The sequence below is a fragment of the Corapipo altera genome, unplaced genomic scaffold, assembly GCF_003945725.1.
Source record: "Corapipo altera isolate COAL_440 unplaced genomic scaffold, ASM394572v1 61, whole genome shotgun sequence".
NCBI lineage: Eukaryota > Metazoa > Chordata > Aves > Passeriformes > Pipridae > Corapipo > Corapipo altera.
Genome location: NW_020884910.1, coordinates 8,158,152 through 8,170,723, shown reverse-complemented (window position 1 = coordinate 8,170,723; position 12,572 = coordinate 8,158,152). Strand labels below are relative to the sequence as shown.

Here is a 12,572-nt window from a genome sequence, read left to right as displayed (position 1 = left end):
ACTGATGGGAGAAATTAATTTTCCTATTGAGATGTTTCCATATCTTACAAGTAATTAAGCATTCTCTGGGGAAGAAACTGGCACCCAGGCAACAGATTGGGACCCAGGAACTGCCAAAGTACAGACCGGTTCTGTTCATGAAACACTTCTGCTAGCAGCTTTATGTATCTAGCCATTCATTTCCTTCTCTGAAGAACTCCTGAAATAATTAAGCTCAATGGAGTTTCAGGCTAAACAAAATTGTTTTAACACTTCCCACATTCTTTTTCTCTCAGAAAGAAAATAAATCATTTTATTCCGAACTAAATTTGTAGTTCTCCTTCCCTACTAATTTTTCAGCCAAGAGCTGAACGGCAACGGCAGTCTTTTATATAACCTCTTGCTGTGAGTTTGAGCAGGCTGAGAGACCGTACTGGCGGACTTGGACATAAGGTGGCGCAAGCTGCCCAGTTTGAAAAAGACCGTGGGTACCTTACGTTCTCCTACAAAACCTCGGCTCCAATCCTTTCAGCTTCCTGAGGATGTTTAGCCTTCACCTCTCTGCCTTTCAAGGCCAGTAACTTAATGTCCTTATTTTTCTATTGGGCTTCCAAGATAAAGTTCCATGTTATGTGACCTTTTCGGCAGGGCAATTTTGCTTAAATCCCAGGGCACTTAGGAAATGCAACTTCCCTTTCCATCTGCGTAACTGTTGGTCCATTTTTTTTCCACTAGAGCATAAGCTCTGTAAAAGCAGAGTTTTTTGAAATCTTATGCAGCTTCCTGGAGTCATTCTTCAGATGAGCAACAGTCACTTGAATCTAGCACAAATCTGATTTAAGTATGGAATACTTTCAAACACTCTTATAGAAGCAACAGAACAGTGGGATAATTGCAACTTATTTTCACCTCCCTTCCAAGTTAAACAGACAATACCGAAAAAAATACAGTGGTACTTTGCCCGTGCTATTCCACCAGGAGTTTGAAGTTCCTGGTTTTCACGAGCAGAAATTTGAAATTTCATGCTTGGTCAAGAACTATGGTTGCAGCACACCTTCAGTGGAAGTGAGTGAAGCTTGGAACATGGATCAACATGGATCAGCAGATAGACAGGGTGCTTGATAGAAGAGAGAATTTTGCAACACATACAAGTTCACAACTTCACTACCTTTATAAGAGACATACCTATATATTCATACTTTCTAGGGAGTTCGCAGGACTTTAGTAACAACATGCACAAGACAAATACACATCTCTCTCACTGCACATTTCTGTTCCTGAACCATGGCTGTAGGGCTCATGGATCTTATTTTTTCCCCCTTTGGCAGCTTCAGAAACCCTGTAGTGTCTCATGTCCTAGTAAGCTACAAATTAATTTACTATGTCTGGGTATTCAGGTAAAAACCTAGTAGATAGTATTGAACTTACACAGCTGGATTGCAGGTCTGCATGGAATTGACTAAATAGTGTCCAGTCCCAGCACGGAACTAGGCTTGTTGTAAACTCAGTCATGGATTCCTAGGCAGCTACTTATCTTATTAAATTTCCCCAAATCCTGGTCCACAGCAGAAATGACTGGTTTTCCTCCTGGATATTAGCATCATGAACGCTGGCTCTCAATCTGTGTGATGAGTGTGTTAAAATGCTTGGGTTACATAGGGAGAATGCTAGAAAATGAATAGATAAACAAACATTTAGGCTGTAGCTCCAGTGAACTGGCACAAGTCTAGCTGTTTCTTCACCTTTGAGACTGTTGCAAAAATTTGCAACTGGCCCGTGCCAACTGAGGAGAGAGGTTAGGATGCAAGGCATAAAATTACAAGGGTAAATATTAATTCATGTGCATGATGTGTCTCAGCCAAATTGGGCCAACCCATATGTGGTTTTACACACAATTCTTATATGCTTCAAACATTCAGGTACTACATGATTTGACTAATCACTAACACGCACAGTACTGATTATTAATCACAGTAAATCTCTGCAAACCATCTACATTTTTTGCAGAATTCTTAATGCTTATCTATTCATGCAGACATCCCTGGAGTCAGTCTTGTTATAGTTACTTACCTATGATGCCAGGTGACGCTGGGAAGGTTTCGAAGATGTGGTCTAGGACAGTGGTGTTGTGCTGGTTGTCCACAGGTATTCTTTATCCTTCATGGACAAAGCAAGCTTCCAAGAAGCAAAGTCCTTATTTCCAGGACTAGGCCACCCTTTAGTTTCTTTTACTTAAGCAGGAACAATACTAATGCCTTCAGTAAAATTTCAGAACTTTATGACAATACAGTGTATAATGTGAAATAATACATATTTGCAAAATAAATACACTGTCATATTATAAAGACTGGTTGATATATAATAATCAAGGAAAGTAGTTTTCATAACAACTGATACACATACTTAATAAAAATAATAATTAAAAATACAAGTGAATGCATAGTTATCCAATGAAGTTTGGGGTTTTTCCCCTTTCTGGTTTAGATTTATTTCCATTAAAGCTCAGGAAACAAAGCTCTAAGCAGGGGTGAATACTAATGGTTGCCAAGCACCAGTGTGGAGACTGTAAAGGTCTGGTTTTTCACACTCTATTTTGGGCTGCCCCTCATTCCTTTTGCAACTCTATGCTTCCCCAAATTATATTCAGTTATTTCTTATGAATTTTACATAAGTTCTCCTCTTTCTCTGCTGGTCTTTCTTAGGGAGAAAATAATTTTTTACTTCACCAAACAAAACAATTCCATAAGATATGGTATCCAGAGTATATTACAAGGTTTTAATTTACTGATGTATGATTATTTTCCAGAAATCTGTAAAGGAAAATGTGCTATTTCAGACAGTTGCAGTGATAAATCTGCCCTTGAAAAAATCTTCTTGAAGATTTTATCCGCTGAATAGTTCTGTTTCAAAACTGCTTGTCAAACATGTCCTCTCATGTATAAATAGTACCCTTCTTATTCTTTCCTCTGCCTGCTATTCTATTTGCTGTTGCCAGCTCCTCCCTTTCTTCTCCACATCCCTTTCTTTCCTTGTCTGTCTTTTATAGTCACTCTGTGAGTATCTTTCTTTCTCTACCTCTGTCTCCCACCTCTCTCACTCTTACCCTCCTTTTACTCTCTTTTTCCTTTGAAACTCTATTCCCCCTGTCTTAACCCAACCCCTCCCTTTTATCCTCCTCAGCTATTCTCTCATGGGTGGTTTTCTTCTCTTTGGTTTGTGTGGTCTGCCCTGCACATTCCAATTCTTTTCTCTTCAAGACCTAACATGTTTCGCACAGTGAAGAGAGTATTTAAGAAATGAATTATACTTTGCTGTCCTGACCATCTTTTTAATAACTGCACCTTCTTCTTTTCTTCAAATATTGCAAGATCTGTTTGTGTGTCTGGATATTTGAAACTCAATATTTTGTGGACTCACATGTCTATAAAATGAATGTATGTCTATGTAATTTGGAGTATACGATTCTCTATATCAGTGGTCTCCAAAGTTTTTTGATCATATACCTCTCTTGTTAAAAGGCTTTAGCATACACCCCCAATATACATATGTTTACTTATTTATAAATTATATACCACTGAAGTTCTAATATTTTTCTCCTGCACCCCAATGGGTTGTCTTGCATACCCCTTGGGGTGCACGCACACCACTTTGGAGATCACAGCTCTATATCATGCAGCCACACTGCTGCATGAGGAATGCTGAGTTTGTCACATTTAAGATTGTCCTGAGAACATGATCCACCCATGGTAGTTTTGGATTGAGAGCTTTTGCTTCTCTGTTTCTGTCATGTTGGCTGTGATTCTTTTCATATTGAGGGGGATGAGTTTTTCTGGTAGGGTGTAATAATCTGCCCAGTAGAGGGAGATTTCAGAAACTGAAAACTTTTTTTAAATATATAAATGCCGCAGCATTGCAAAATCCTGCAACATTGAAGAAAGAACATTTAAACACTGCCATAAAATTAATCCCTTGTAAAAGATTGACTGTCAGCTTGCCTTTCACCAGGTGAGGTTTTAAACACTGTTTGGATGTTGCATGTACACATGTGCACAGGAACTTTTCCCAGACTTCCCTATTCAGTGTAGCAGTTTGCTCATGCTTGGCTTTCATTCCAGAAGAAGGAGGAGGAGGAGGTTTTGGGGGAATATTCCGTTACCATAAAGGGGAGGAAGTGTTTCTGCAGCTATTGAACAAAGCAGCTTGTTAACCTCTTTCCCGACCCCAGTGCAATGGTACAGTCCCACTGCTCCTTTCTAGGGGCCAGATGCTCCTCATAGTACAAAAATGAGGAAGAAAGGAAAACATGTGCAAAAATTTACTACCCTACTGAGTAAGGACCAGATTCCAAGAGCTGAATACCTGCAGTTTCTCCTAAAGAAAATTTGTTTTAGAATCAGATGGGAGAAAGGGGGGGGAGGGAAGTTGGAAGGAAAGAAGTCTGTTGTAATTGGTGTCTAGAAACCCCCACAGAGAGGATTAAGAAAGAAACTATGCTGTCTGGGAAGACATAGGTTTTTGTGTTATTCTGCATATATACAGAACTGCTAGGCTGTGCTGTGTGGAAATTAGCCCTAGCTTTTTGAATGCTGAGATGTGCCACTATCTGCTGATGGTACTTCTTTTAAGCAGAACTTTATATATTTTACCATGCAGTGGGGTGTCTAATGTGCTTTGTCATTTTGTATGTGTACCAGTGTCCTATGTGGAAGGGAATCACAGTCACTTTCTATGGTATATAATGTGAAGCTCGTACCTCAAACCAAAGGAAGTCACTTTGTCAGCAGAAGCCCAAAACTCTGCTCTGTGTTATCAAGTTATTTGTGAATTGTAAGCCACTGAGTTTTGATATATTTTCCATTCAGTCCTTAATGCACACTGTGCTTACACTGTAGCTCACTGCACCCTTCCTCATTTTCTGCCACTTACCTGTGTAACTCAGTGAATGGTAGATACATGCAGAGGCTGTTACAGCATGCCTCATCCTCTAGCATTTCTCTGCGTTCAGCCCAGTGACATTTGCAGAATGAGAATGGAGAGACCCAGAAAGATGCTTCCAGTCCTTTGTTTCTACGTTGGAAGCTGAGGTTCTCCTTTGGGAGAGTTGGTTGACTCATCCCAATGATTGAGGTTTGTTAGTACCTAGAATCAAACAAGCACCTAGCCTCTGTGACATTTCACAGAATCACAAAATGGATAAGGTTGGTGAGGTCATCACTGCCTAAGTAGGGTCATCCTAGAGCACATTGCACAGGGTTGTGTCCAGCTGGTTATGGAATATCTCCAATGAGGGAGACACTATAAACTGTCTGGGCAACCTGTTCCAGTGTGCAGTCACCCGCACAGCAAAGCAGTTCTTCCTCACATTCAGGAGGAAGTTCCTGTGCATCAGTTTCTGCTTGTTGCTTCATGTCCTATTCCTTGGCACCACCATGAAGAGCCTGGCTCATTCCTCTTAATACCCTCCCTGCAGATACTTATAGACATTGATAAGGTCCCCTCTCTCAGACAACTCTTCTAGATGCTAAACAGGTCCATCTTCCTCAGCCTTTCCTCTGCTGGACTCACACCACCAGCCCCTTCTCTCTCTCTTGTTTTGAGGAGCCCAGAACTGGACAAAGCGCTCCAGATGCCCCTCACTGGGGCTGAGTAGAGGGAGAGCATTTGGAGGTAGAACACAAGTAAGCACAATACGCTTTAACTTGAGGCGGGGTTGCCGCGAAAAGCAGGAGACGCTACATAGTAACATGAATTTCAACAGTGCCAAGAGAGACTGGCCACGGTTCAGTCCCGTACGGCCAATCTGTCCCTCCTGACCTGAACAGGACAGGGGCAGGGGCGGGGGCCGGGGCTTGGGCAGGGGCCGGGACAGGCGCAATTGCAGCCACGCTCGAGATCCCCAGAGGGCGCCCGGCCGCAACCTTGATGCTGCGGCGAGGGAAGACCCACTTGGAAAACCCCCCTCTGGAAGAGACCGGGGGGGGGAGGGAGGGAGCCCGAGCAGCACAGCCCGGCATCGCGGAGGGAACCCGGTGCCGCCCAGGGGCCCGCCCAGCCTAGCGGCTGCGAGGGGCGGGCAGCGGAGGGGAGGCAGCCTGAGGCGGCGGGGGACGAGGGAGCCGACGGGGCTGTGCGGGAGAGAGGATGGCGATGGCCGCGGAAGCGACAGGAGTGGCTGGAGCCGCACCGGAGCGCGGGGTCTCGCAGCGCCCCCACCCTCTTTTGCCGTCGCTGGGCCTCTGCGAAGGAAAGCAGGTCGGGGGGGGCGGAGAGAGAATGGAGGAGGGGCACGGCGAAGAGGGGAGGGAGGCAGGGGGGAGAGAAAGAGAGAGAGGGAGAGAGAGAGAGAGAGAGGAGCCCGGAGAAAGGGACAAGGCAGATCCTAGGAAGAGAGAGGAAGAGAGACTCCTGCAGGAGGGAGATCCTGGGCGGGGAGAGGACGTTCCCGGAGAAGGGCTTGGAGAGTAGCGCAAGTATCGGGACTGCTGGCGAGCATCCGACTTGTTGAAAGGCGTCGACCGAGAGCCCAGAGGCTGTGCCTGGGGCCGGGGGACAAAGCGGCGGAGCTTGCGCTGGCCCGTCGGGATGGTGCAACTCGCGCGATGAAAAATGGTCTTTGTCCAACTTTTCTGATGCCGGGAGGCCGGTCGGCACGGCTCTGTCGGGAAGGGCTCCTGCGAAAACTGCTCGAGTAATGCTGGGAAGTGAAAGGGGTGTTGCTGGAGTCCCGCACAAGGTACCGTGGCGGACGATCGGGCCGGCGGGGACGGGCATTGTGAGCCCGACCGGAGCGGGCCGTGGTCGCGGGTACACTCTCCGGTCTCTGCCATCCGAGGGAGGGGCAGACACAGAACAAACGAGTACTATTTCGAGAGGGATTAAAACTCCTCAGATTGTGTGGGTTTTTTTCTCCTCTTCTGGTGTGTGCTGTTGAAAGGCTGCGTTACTGTGACCCTCCCCCAAGCGCACCTCTGCTGTCAGGTGCCGTCTGTGGGCACGGAGAGGGACAGATGTGGGGAATCGGGTCGGCTTCTCTGCTCACGGAAATTACTATCACACACAGACACGTTCTACAGATGCATGGTGCTTTTGGTGTGCTCCCATGCCCGTTGTTTCCCTCTCCCTCTAGCTCTCTGAAGAGCCATAAGGAATTGCTGCCTTTGAAGTCTCTGAAGTAGGGCTGGATGGATGTTGGTGTAGGTTCCCGATTCTCATGGAACGATACGTGGAAGGTTGTGTGGCCTTGTCTGTGGGTAGGGTTGTTCAGTGCTCTTTTGGGGGACAGATGGCTGTATGAGTGCTTGTGGCAGAGAAAAACCATGTTAACCTATTTTTCAAGGAGATGATGCAAGTTACTACTACTCAAGCTAAATAAATCTGTGAATGTGGGAGGGGCTGTTGTGATGGGTAATTTTAAATTTGCCTTTTGTGGATCTACTGAGATGATTTCACTTACTCTGAAATTTCTCTTGCAATTACACTCACTCGATTGGGAAGAAGGGTGAATATCACCTCCCTCTCCTACAAGTTCTAAAAGTCAGAGAGTAAAGCCTTGGAAGCAAATGTCCCAAGGGTCATCCATCACTATCAGTGTACCGAGTTATGCAGTTTCATGAGGAATGAGAGTAAGAGAGCAAATGGAAACAACAAAGTCAAGCAGAGTTGCTGCCACCAGATGCATCTGATACAGAAACACATTTGCAGCTTCAGTTGGGATGGAGGGAGGCTCCCTTTTTCCTTGTTATGTAGGTTCTAATCAGAAACATGAAACTGAATGTGGGTGCACTTCTTGTTTAGTCACAGCTGATCCACCTGCCCTAAGCCATTAATACAAGATTTATTGACTATTTTTAGTTATTTTTTTATTCCCAGTTTGAAATAATTCCGGTGCTGAGGTTCCTTTGGGAGAAGGAAAGGAAAAGATAATCCACAATCTAATAATCCTTTTCCATTGATGTTACCCCATCTCGATGCTGAAAGAAAATACTGTCTGTTTCTGTCTAGAAGTTCATTCCATAAATTCAACACCTTGCCACTACTTCAGTTTATTTTGCTAGTGTTTTGTCAGGCTTCAGATAACTGCATGTAATTGCATCCTTTCCTTTCCTTTACTGCCTTTTCCATGTATGTTGTCTTAGCCTAAATATTTTTTTCCTGTCTTCTGAGTTCCCTCCTATTTGACTTTCTTGCACTTACAGTGAGCTGCTCAGAATTGTTTACATGGCCATGTATTTTGAAAGACCATTACTGTGGGATGTTGGAGATTGTATGAACTAGGATTGTATCTCTGTCTAATTTAACCACAGAAACCCTGCAGAAGGGCATGTCTTCTTGCATTGTTCTGAGGTTCTCAGCTCTTCCAAGCTGTTGTTTGTGGCAAGAACAGCTTGGGTTATAGAGACTTTTTGGAGAGGGTTGGGGGAGCGATGCCTCCTGTCTTTTTTTTTACCCAAGGCCGTTACTCTCTTCTCCTTCCGTATTTTACCTGCGGGCTGACCAATGACACAGTGTAAATCCTTTTTTGGGGGAAGGGAGGTGGTGGCTCCAAGGAGACAACTGCTTATTCTTCAGCACGCTCCCGTAGGCTTCCAGCAGATGTGTCCCACAAGGGAGCTGATCCCTCAGTCCATTGAGAATTGTCTTCTTTATGCCTGTACAAATTCACATCCCTCTTTGTGCCCTTTGATATTGTATTTGCCGTATGCAGAGAATCATGTAAGAGATAAGTATAATTTCTCACCCCTTATCTTGTGTGCCTCCATTAAGATAAAATGGTTTTGTGGTCAACTCTCCTTCCCTGGATACCTGCACTGTTACAAAATTTATGCATGGTTTTCCTCTGGCTTCAGGAATGCTCCCCTTTATAGATCCACTCTCCCTAAAACCTTCTTTCCTTGTGTTTCATGCATTATCCCTCAGCAGTGCAGAGGTTATCCTAAAGTCCCTACAGATGACTACAAAGTACTTTTGGAACACATTTAAGGTTGCAAAGTTTATTTTTAATTCTCATTTCTGTGGCCACATTGCACATGTTTACTGCACACACAAACAGTAGAATATGGAAGAAGTACAAAGTGGTGTGTATGGTCAAGTTAGAGCTTTATAGTGCGGTTTAGCCACCAAAAGAAAAGGTCAGTATCCCCCCAAAAGGGTGCTATCATGAAAATGTGTTTATTAAGAATGTTCCAGATTGGCTGTTCTTGGTCATAAACATGTAATTCTTTTTTTCCAGAAGCTAAAAGACTAATTTCTGTGAAAAGCTGATTAAAACTTAATGGGGAAACTGATGAGCCTCCTATAAATATTGTCATTATTTTGTCATTTTTTTCTTAAACCTGCTTTAATATTACATTAGTGTTATATCTTACTGTTTAAAAAAATTTAAAAATTATGTTTTGTTAGAGAGTTTTGTATCATCTTAAAGCAATAGAGTTAAAGTATTTCTTCCAGCCACTGGCTCCACACATTCAGTGGTTTTCCAACTCTTTGCAACCTTAATAATTTAGCTTCTGTGTGTTAAGTCTTGGGCTGAACATGACTTGAGCCAAACATCCCTATTCTCCCAATATTTGCTCTTTTTGGCAACCATGCGGTGTCATGGACTTCTGCGGTGTGCACAAGTTTAACATTATTATTCTGTAAATAATTCTGTAGATGTTGCACAGCAACAAACTAGCTCTCTGTCTCCAGTGTTGTCTGTGTTGTGTAAACAGACCCCCAAAAGGATAAAAACTCCTTAATTACTCATGTCAGCCATAGCACTCTAACATGTGACCAGCAAATCTGAGTAAGAAAATTCCATTTCATGTTGTCACTCTTTTCACCTTTGATTTATACAAGGAGCTTCAAACTTAACAAAGAACTACATTAGTACTTTGTTCTTAGAGGCATGTTGTACTTTCAAGAAATATTCCTCTGCCACCAGGAGTAGAATTTTATTTGAAGTGTACTGTTAACATATGTTGTATTTTAAAAAAATTAAAAAGTGTGTTCTTTAGGAAGGTACTGACCCACTGAAGGCACCGTATTACCTCTTAAAAAGTCACTGTGGAACAGGCTGATGCTTCTGTCACAGAAGTCCTACTTGAAGATTGTTCTTGAGACCATTTCTGAAAAAAGCTCTTCTAGTCACTGGTTTCAATTTTCCATGCCTCCAGAGGCCCCTGTGCGTTCTGCTACTCAGGCTTACTTGTCAAGAAAATTTTTGTTCAAACGTTTCACATGCAAACCCCCACTCCCATATGCACGTGTGCATGTACATGCTCATATGTGCACACAGCAATGGGTAAAGAGGAGAAAAAATGTGCTGTCCTGGGAAGAGAGAAGATGCTGGATACAATACACACCCTATCCAGTTTGAAAAGTATAACCTTACATATAAAGACTGAGTCCTTAAGGTCTTGATTCACCTTAGGATGGAAATTCTTGCCAGCCCAGACCTGCATATTGAAACATATATGACTTCATTTTCAGAGAGGCTTTTTTTTTTCTGTCTGCTTAAGCTTGCCAAGTAAATGATTCCTCTGCTGATTCTGCAGTTTCCAAGTGCAGTTTTTTGCTCTGTGCCATGTCTCTGGAAAATATCCAGTGTGTCTAAATCATGTAATTAAACCCTAGAAGCTGGAGACTGAGGACTACTGACTCTTCGTTACATTTCTGTTTTAGCATACTGATGTTACTTCAAGTTACTGTAAAGCTTTCAAAGCTCCCTAGATGACCTGATCTCTCTCCCACTTACTGCAAAACACTCACATGATATGAATCTGTTTGGCCCAGCTGACCACTTCAGAGGCAGTGTGTAGGATACAGACGCCTGTGTGGAGGCCTTTAGCATCAGGCTTACCACAGGTTCTCTCAGATCCTGAGGATGTCTACAAATGGAAGCAAAGTTCCTTGGCAGAACTCTCTTATCTTCCTAACTATTCTTTAAAAAGAGAGTGGGATGTCACAAGAGGGACAGTATTGTGGAGATTTCTGGGCAGGTTTTGAATAATTTCAATTTGGAAATTCAAATTGGACTGTTTATAAACCTGTTTGAATTTCCAAATGTTAAGTTTCACTCACAGCTAGGATCAGTTTGATTCCAGTACACAGAATCTGGAATGCTTTCTGCACCAGGAAGATGTTTGAAATTATTCCTTCTTGGGTTTGAGCCAGGAAGAAGCTGCTGGAAGCACAGCTGGATTGGGATGTTTGCCTGCAGTTGTCTCCCAGATGGTCTCTTCCCTTGCTAATGTCAGTAGGCTTTCAGCTGGTGCCAGCAGCAAGAGAATGTGAATATGTACTGACATTTTCACTTTTCAGTGAGTTTGCTAATCCCGTTTGGTGCATGAGTTCTTCATAAGGGGGGTACCATACCAGCAGTTACCACTGCTGTCACTATGGTATCAGGAGTGGAAGAGTTCTGTTGAGGAATGTTCATTTTATTACGAGTGCAGAGAGGATCTTAGTGACCTTCTCCTCTTCCAGTATCTAGGCATGTTAGAAATACATAAAGGAGCAGTACAAGGTGATTTGAGAACAAATTCTGGTGACTTGACTGTAAGTCAGTGGTCTCTTAAAATCTAGGAGATAGATAGATTCTTGACTGAGGGAATTTTCTTAGTTTGCATGTGCCTTGGTGGTGTGTTCTGCTGGGACACGTATGTGGAGTCAGGTGCTGAAGAGTAATTAGTTTTCATTTTGAGCCTTACTGTAGCTACCTTCTTGCTCAGGGCCCCTGGCTGAGTACCAGAAACACATTTAGTGAAGTAACGTAAGAGGAATGATGCATGATTTGTGCTCCTTGTTTTAGTCAAAAGTCCTCTTAACTCTGACTGGAAGAATTGTGTTGACAGTTGTGTGTTTCTCATGGATAATTTTACCAGTCTGGAATTAGAAGGGACTCTAGGTGGTCTCAGGAAGCTGCAGGTTCTTGCAAGCACAAAGCACTAACTTTGGGTAGAAGGTGGAGGGCCATCCCAGGGGAGGCCAAGAAGAAGGCTGGAGGACTTCTTCTATGAAGACAGCCTGAGAAAGCTCAGATTGTTCAGACTGGAGAAGAGAAGGCTCTGGAGAGACATTATTGTAGCCTTCCAGTACCTAAAAGAGATACAAGGGAACTGGAGAGGGACTTTTGACCAGGATATGTAAGGCTTTAAACTGAAGGAAGATAGGTTTGGGTTAAACATTAGGAATAAATTCTTTACTCAGAGAGTGGTGAGGCACTGGAACAGCTTGCCTGGAGAAGCTGTGGATGCCCTATCCCTGGAAGTGTTTAAGGCCAGGCTGGATGGGGCTTTCGGCAATCTGGTCCAGTGGAAGGTGTCCCTGCCCATGGGAGGGGGGTTGGAACTAGGTGATCTTTAAGGTCTCTTTCAACCCAAACCATTCCATGATTCTATGATTCTATGAAATCAAATTAGTAAATAAATCACTGTTGACTGAAGAGAATAACTTAAAAATTGTTTCCTGAGTAGATTCTTTTGATTATGCCAAAAGAGTGTGTGTGATGACAGAGTGTAAGGAAAGCAAATCTGACTTTGGAAACAGATTAAAAATTAAAATGTTCAATTCTTTAAAAGAATTACACTAAAACAAGTCTTATTCTGTCTGAT

The 12,572-nt window shown here is 43.3% G+C and overlaps 1 protein-coding gene across 1 annotated transcript in view; it reads left to right on the top strand.

The window, feature by feature from the left end:
* The first annotated feature begins 6,321 nt into the window (after positions 1–6,321).
* LOC113951837 (ephrin type-B receptor 5) overlaps positions 6,322–12,572 on the top strand; it is a 58,400-nt gene continuing 52,149 nt past the window's right edge. The window contains exon 1 of the mRNA XM_027653357.1: positions 6,322–6,712. The gene's annotated coding sequence lies outside the window, so the exon portion shown is untranslated. The remainder of the gene's footprint in view (positions 6,713–12,572) is intronic.